A 7,399-nucleotide genomic window follows, 5' to 3' on the forward strand; every position below is an offset into this window, starting at 1 on the left:
AGAGGTGGAAGGCTCTAGCCAGCCACCGCAGACATCACAGCAATAAGGACTAATATCTAGGATGTGTAAAGAACTCTCAAAACTCAACACTATAAAAAATATATTCCTAGGGCTGGAGATGTAGCTTAATGATACAGCACTTACTTCCTATGAAAAGGCCCTGAGATTTGGGTGTGGTGGTACACATCTGTAATCGGTGTTCTAAGATGCTGAGGCAGGAGGATCACAAGTATGAGGCCAGCCTGGACAATTTAGGGATTTAAGGAGACCCTGTCTCAAAATTAAAGTAAAAAAAAAGTCTGGGGTTGTAACTCAGCATGAAGGTTCTGGGTTCAATTCTCATTACCACCATGGGGTAGGGGGCACAGACTAGATTCAGTCCTCACCAATGTAAACAAATTTATTTTAAAAATCAACCCCTTTGTTATGGCTTATATTTAGGTGTCCCCTCCAAAGCCTCATGCACTCCTATGTAGGGCTTTTGGGAGGTGGCTAGATTATGGGTCTGTGATTATGGGTTACTGGGTTGTGGGTGTCGTAATGAGATTGGTCCACTGATCAATTTAGTGTAGTTCTGGGTGTGGGTAAAGGAAAGCTCTGCTCTGGTTGTGAGTGACACCAACCAATAGGCTCATAGCCTGAATGAAATAAAAAGGGAAAGGAAGGTTTCCTACTGCTGCCTCCTGCCTGCTCTGCCGCAATTTCTCCTCTGCCATGCCACCTTGCCTTGGAGCCAGCTAATTGTGGACCGAAATCTTTACAAGCTGTGAGCCTAAATAAATCTTTCCTCCTTTAACTTGTGGGTGTTGCATACTTTGTCCCAGCAATAAGGAAGTAACTAATACACAATGTAAGCATACTAATTAGAAAATGGGAAAAAGGCATGAACAGCCATTTCATCAAGGAAATATGCAGGTGAAAAACAGACATGACAAATACATGATAAGATGTTCAGCATCATTAGCTGTGTAATCCACAGCCCTTGTTAGTTGTTAGGGAAATGGCTAAAATGAAAAATAATTCTAACAATTACCAGGTGTGTTGATGCACATCTGTGATCCCAGTTCTTGGGAGGCTGAGGCAGGAGGATTGCCATGAGTCTGAGGCCAGCCTGCACTCAGACTGGACATAGTAGGTTCAATGCAATCCTGAACTACATAGTGAACCCCTGTCTCTCCCACCCCTCAAAAAAAATCCAACATCAAATGCTGGTGAGCATTTGGAAAAATTCAACACTCAGGTGTTGCTGCTGAGAACATGAAATGGTAGAGTCACTTTGGAAAACACTTTCGTACATCTTTTTTAAAAAATATGACTACCATAACACCCAGCAATCACAATCCTGGGAATTTATCCCAAAGCAGTGAAGAATTGTTTTCACACAAAACTTTGCCCACAAATATTCATAGCAGCTTTTCTTGTTGTAGCCAAAAAAACTAGAATCACTCAGAGGTCCTTCTCTAGTAGAATGGTTTAAACCTATGGTCTATCTATCACATGGAGGATGAATTAGCAACAAAAAGGAATGAATTATTGGTATGCACAGCAATGCAGTAAACCTCCAATGAGTTACACTGAGTAAAGAAGAGACAATCTTAAAGGACGACATTCTGTATGACTCTGTGTATCAACCATTCTTGAAATGACAGCATTTTAGGGGTGCAGAACAGATTAATGGTTGCCAGGGGTTAAGAAGGAGAGCTGGTAGGAGGGATGTGGGCATGACACTAAAACAATGACAAGAGGCCTTACAGGTGAGACCTAAAATGTCACAAAGTTTGCATGTGTTGAGAGCTGATTGAGAAAGGCTGTGGCTTTATGAAGTAGATTAACACACTGATGAGTTCATTGGCCAATGGACGTATTAGGTAGTAGTGCCTAACTGGATAAAGATGGTCACTGTGAGCCTGACTTTGAAGGGTAGATTTGTCCTTAGTCCTTTTCCTCTTAGGCTCTTTTCCTGTCTTTTTGCTGATTAGTTTCTACAAAGTGAGAACCATCCCTCCGCCATACCCTTCCACCATAACATTCCAACTTGGAGGCAATCAATACCCCATGGGCTGAAACCTCCAGAACTGTAAGCCAAAGCAAGCTTCTCCTTCTTTAAATTGTGCATGGTATTTACTTTGTCTCAGCAATGGGTAGATGACTAATGCAGAAGAGATCCCTGGGAGTTTAGACGTGTTCTATGTGTTGACAGTATCAAGGTCCATATGTTGGTTGTGCTATTGTCTTAGAGCTTTGTAGGATGTTACTATTGAGAGAAGTTGGGAAAGGGTATATAAAGTAGCTCTACTGTTCTTACCCTTCATATATTGAGGAAATGATGAACATCTAGTTCAAGATCAGCTTTCCTAAGGAGACATCTTGTACTTTGACCTTTTTTTTTTTTTTTTTTTTTTTTTTGCAGTATCGGGGATCAAACTCAGGACCTTGCACTTGCTAGGTAAGAACTTATTCCACTAAGCTATCTCCCCAGCCCTGACATCTGGTACTTTTCATTGTAATTTCCTTAGAAAGTGTCTGTTTAGGCAAGCTCGGAGACCAGGGTTCAATCCCTGGGATTGTGTGCTGCACTGGCCCCACCCTTGGGCATGCTAGCCAGCCACCAAGACTGGATGGGTGGTGCATGCCTATAATCCCAGCACTGGGGAGGCTGAAAACAGGAGAATCACTATGAGTCTAAACTGCATAGTGAGACCCTGTACCAAATATATGAATTAAAAAAAAAAGAGAGAGAAGAATTTCCCTGGAAACATCCCAGGGAGAAATTAGGTTGAAGACCAACATGGTCATTTTCCCTCCAGTGTGGGGACAGATTCCTGGGTCTTAGTACCAATGCCTAGACCAGCAGCTGGCCCCTGTGGAGGGCCCAGGCTGGGTGAAAAATACGTGTGTGTAAATATCAGAATTACAAGCAGTGGCAAGATATTTTCACCAAGTGGACTGTGGAATTAGCCAGGTGGCCTCTCATCCCCAGTGCTTACAGGCACTGAGGAGAAATAGGCTGCCTTCCTGGGCTGGCGCAAGGAATTGCCTGGCCTCTAGAGCAGACATTCTCTATGCCCAGTGGATAGAGCTGCTCCTCTTCATTAAATGAGCTGGTACACAATGGCCTTCTTCTCCTCTGTGACCTCCCAGGAGTCTAAGATGACCCTTAAGTCCAGATTTCCACCTTCCTTTCCTGGGTCCACCCAACACCATCAACCACAAACTCCACATTGGCAGGATGTGACCTTCCCCAGCTGGAGCCCTGTTCATGACCCCCCGGCCCTGGCCACTTGAGTGGCGAGTTCTGCTCCCCCAGAGGCCACCATCCATTTTCTCTCTCATTGTTGCACTTTCAAATACAAGTCTATATTTTCTTTTTACGTATCTGGAAAAAACAATAAATATATTTGGGTTGTTTCATAGCTCTGTGTTTTTTTTTTTAAGGCAAGTTATTCTGGCTGGGTGCATAGCCTGTGGAGATTCTCTGTACTTCTGGAAGAGGAAGAGCAGAAGATAGAACAGGAATGAAGGGAAAAAGTAAGGGTTAGCCAAGAGGAAAGTGTATCACAGGGAGAAAAGCCCAAAGCTCTGGGTACAAGACAGATTAGGATGGGTGCTTCTGGTCTAAGAGGACACTGGTGTCTGCCCATACTGGTCCCATGGGGCAGGAGGAGCGCAGTAAGACAGGCCTGGAGGGTCAGTTATCATCTCTTTCCATCTCAGCATTCAGGGCTGAACACCACACTAGTATACGAAGTCAGCGGTGGTAGGAATATTTACACCACAGAAACTGGCAAGGGCTAAGATCATAAGCCTGCTATTCAACATAGCCCAGCACTCCATGCAGCAGTCCCAGGCAGAGGGGTCTCCTGCATGGCTGCAGAGCATCGGAGTCCCTGGCTTAGTGAGGGGCTGAGCCCTGAGTTTCTGAACTTTGGTTTCTGGTTGTTTTCTTAAGTGTGTGTTTTTAATTCACCCCACTAGCAAGAGTCATTCAAAGAAACCAGAAACAGATCCCCTCTTGGGAAAAGGGCAAAAGCATGAACAAAACAGTAAAAACATGAACTCAAGCCTGGGCAGTGGTTATATGAAAAACAGAGGGGAAAAGAAAGAACAAAGTAACACCTGTATGCAGATTTAAAAGGAGGAAGATGAGGCTCAAATCAATCCTTTCTTAGAGAATAAAAAGATTATTTTTTAAAAACTCATTTCCTCTTGAGCCTGTTAAATTTTCCACAAACTGCTGTAAAAGAGGTGTGATGTCACTGTTGCCACCCCCACCCAACTCTGTAAATGGTCCCAACACCCAACGTCAAGACCAGCAGCAAAGGGACGGACGGGCCTTTTCCACTACTCGAGCCAGCAGTTGCCACCAGTGCCTGCCCTTGCCCGCTGCGCTGTTTAGCCAGCCAGGTTTCCCCACTTCCTCGGATCAGCACTATACTTCATATCATTTGCTACAACCTGAACAGATCTCTGAGCTACCTCTTCAACCTCAAGCCCTCATGTTCTTTTTGGAACATAAGTGGGCCTTAGGGGCTTTGTAGCTGCTCAGACGAAGGAGAAAAGCTAAAGATATGTAGTCCTCGACATAGGCCAAGATTGGGCAATGCAAAGGGACCTCTCTAAACCCCCAAGAGCCTGGTATCAAAATGCACAGGGTCCTCTACCTTTTCATGTTGGTTTCCTTTGTTTTTGTTGTTGCCAGGCCTGGCACAGAAATACCTCCAAAACAAGAAGCTGGATGGTAAGCAGTTGGCTGGGTGCTCCTGGCTGGGTCTGTGCCACCCTCCTTCCAGTTAACGTGGGGCCCGGACAGCTGGAGAACTGGAAACCGCAGGGAGGCTTCCTGGCAGCCCTCAGGCAGCTGCTGAGAGATGCCGGGGCCCTAGTGCACAGACCAGGAGGGGCCAATGCCAAGGGTGGTGCGGAGGCATGAACACATCCCAACCCTGCCAGCTGACTGAGACCAGTGGTGCCACCACCCAGGGCAGGAAGGCCAGGGCAGGCAGTACATCCTGCCTCGGACCACCTTTTACTCCCAGACCCTGCTGAAGTTCTAGGGGGCAAGTGTGTTTCTGAAAACGAGGAGCATTTCTTGGGCATCAGGTACACCCCGTCCTCCTGGCCCTGGGCATTTCAACCCTAACACACTATTCTAGTGCCATGTGTGACGGACAAGCTGCCTCCTGACTGAGGCAGGCTGCCTGAACCGTGGGAAAACCCCCAGGAAGCCCAGCATGGTCTTACTTACCAATGCCAGGTCCTACTGGATGGAATCGTGCTGTGCCATCCTCCCCAGCTGTCCCAGGATGAGGTGCTAGACGACAAAGTTCCTGGAAAGGAAGGGTCCTGGGGGAGCAGAGGAGCATGGTTGTTTGTTACTCCATGTGGAATGTGTTAGAAACAAATCAGTTAAATGGCCAAGTGAAGGAGCTGGCAAGCTGTGGCTCTGAGGGAGCTTCACGGGGTGGCTTCTGGTGGCCTGGCCTCTGGATCCCCAAGTAACCTTCCTGAGGCTCCCCAAGGACTAGGGTTTGGCACATGTGGAGAAGATGTCTTTTCAGAGGGAGGAAATGGAGTGCAAGAGGCTGCTGAAGCGAGCGGGCCGAGAGAACACAGGAGAGAGAGAACTGGAGAGACCCCATGAGAGGCAGACTTAGCTGGGGCAGTGATGAACACAGGGAGACCCAGGGACACCCAGCAGGGACCGAGACGGACAGAGAGCAACTGAGCAAGACATAGAAAAAGACATGGAGAGGCAGAGGCAGTGAAGGCAACAGGGAGGCAGGAATGCAAGGGAGCTGAGAGAGAGACAGCGCAGGCCACGTCTAGGCTTCATGGGTTCGTGTAGCCCCTTGGGATGATGCCCCTCCCAGGTACGGCTCCAGGAGGCGGGTGTGCTCTCTCTGGAATTAGCTGCCCACAGATTGTCCCTGAAATGGGCCACTGGATGATGGGCACTGCCCATACCAGAGAAACAGAGTCTCCTTGCACATACTCCATATGCCCCGCGTGAGCCAATGGGAGGGGCCAAAGGGGCTCAGAGGTTTGGGGACTCTACATGATCTCCAGCCCAGCCATGTGCACCCTCACCACCAAACACCTGCTTGTGCTTCCCTGAAGGAAGCACATCCAGCAACATGTGATGTTTTCCTCCAGTGAGCGTCCTGTTCTCTTGCTTGGAAGTGGGGTGTTCACCTTCAGGGCAGGTCTGGCCCTTCCCAGATCTTGAATCTCCTGTAGGGAACTTGCTGGGTTTCTTGGGGTTTCGGGGCTATCGCAGAACCCCAGATACGGTACTGCTGAGCAAGCCAAGAATCAGAGTTCACTCAGCCAAGCTGAGATCACAGCTGGTCAGAGCAGAGTCCAGATGAGATCTGGCTCTTGAAACATGGAAGTGGTTATAGCCACAGAGCAACAGCAAAGGAGACCAGGAAGTGGCTGAGGTGCTCTGTCATACCTGGCAGGTGCATCCCCTCTCCCTCTCCACTCCCTCTGGGGGCTCAGAAGCTCCCCTTTGCACAGCCCTGCTTCCCTGTGGGGTGCAGGTCCCCTGGCCAAGTCCATGCTCAGGGTTTCTAACATCAGCAGAAAGAGCATCTGTTGCAGTTAGACCAGCTTAACAGACCAGAAGACTTACTTAGAGAGGTAAAGTGCTTCCCCAAACTCACAGCTAATACATGTCAATTCCAGGTCTCTCTGAACCCCAAGCAGCAACTCTCAATGAACACATGGTTCACCACCTGGAAGACAATGGGAAAACCCTAAGCAGTTGGGCATGTGTTAGGAAACAAACAAAGCCCAGAGGCTTAACTGTTTAGCCTTAACTTTGTGCCACGTCCCGCACGGCTCTTGAAATCCCAGATCGGGATGGTGGAGGATGAAGAAAATCATGAGTCAAGATACAGAAAGCTGAGGTCAGGCGGAGCCTCCTCTCCTGGTGGGAGAAAGAAAACCACCCACTCACTACAGCACACTTATGTATACACTCAGAAGGCTGTTGTCGCTTGAAACCCCGCTGCCTAGCGACTTGTTCGCTTGGCCCTCCTTGGGCGCTCTGTTCTTGGGGTGGCCCCGCTTTAGGCCTGCATGTGTGATCAAGCTCCACTCCAGCTGCTCCCCACACCTCCCCCTTTTCTGTTTTGTAGTTGCAAGCAGTGAGTGGCCAGCTGAAGTGGAAGGGGCCTGTTTGGAGCACTCTGCAGAAGCCCTTCTCGTTCTCAAAACTTTTCCATTCTGGGTGAACTTACTTGTTTAGGTTACAGATTCCCAATCCAAGAATTTCAGACCCCTGTATTTGGCAATTTAACCCTATGCAGCCTATTACCCCATAACAGCAGTGGGTTACCAGTGTGCAGGCAATTGTCAGAAGGTGTTAGTGATCTGGATTTCATATATATATATA

Source organism: Octodon degus, unplaced genomic scaffold, assembly GCF_000260255.1.
Source record: "Octodon degus isolate 3935 unplaced genomic scaffold, OctDeg1.0 scaffold00010, whole genome shotgun sequence".
NCBI classification, from domain to species: Eukaryota; Metazoa; Chordata; class Mammalia; order Rodentia; family Octodontidae; genus Octodon; species Octodon degus.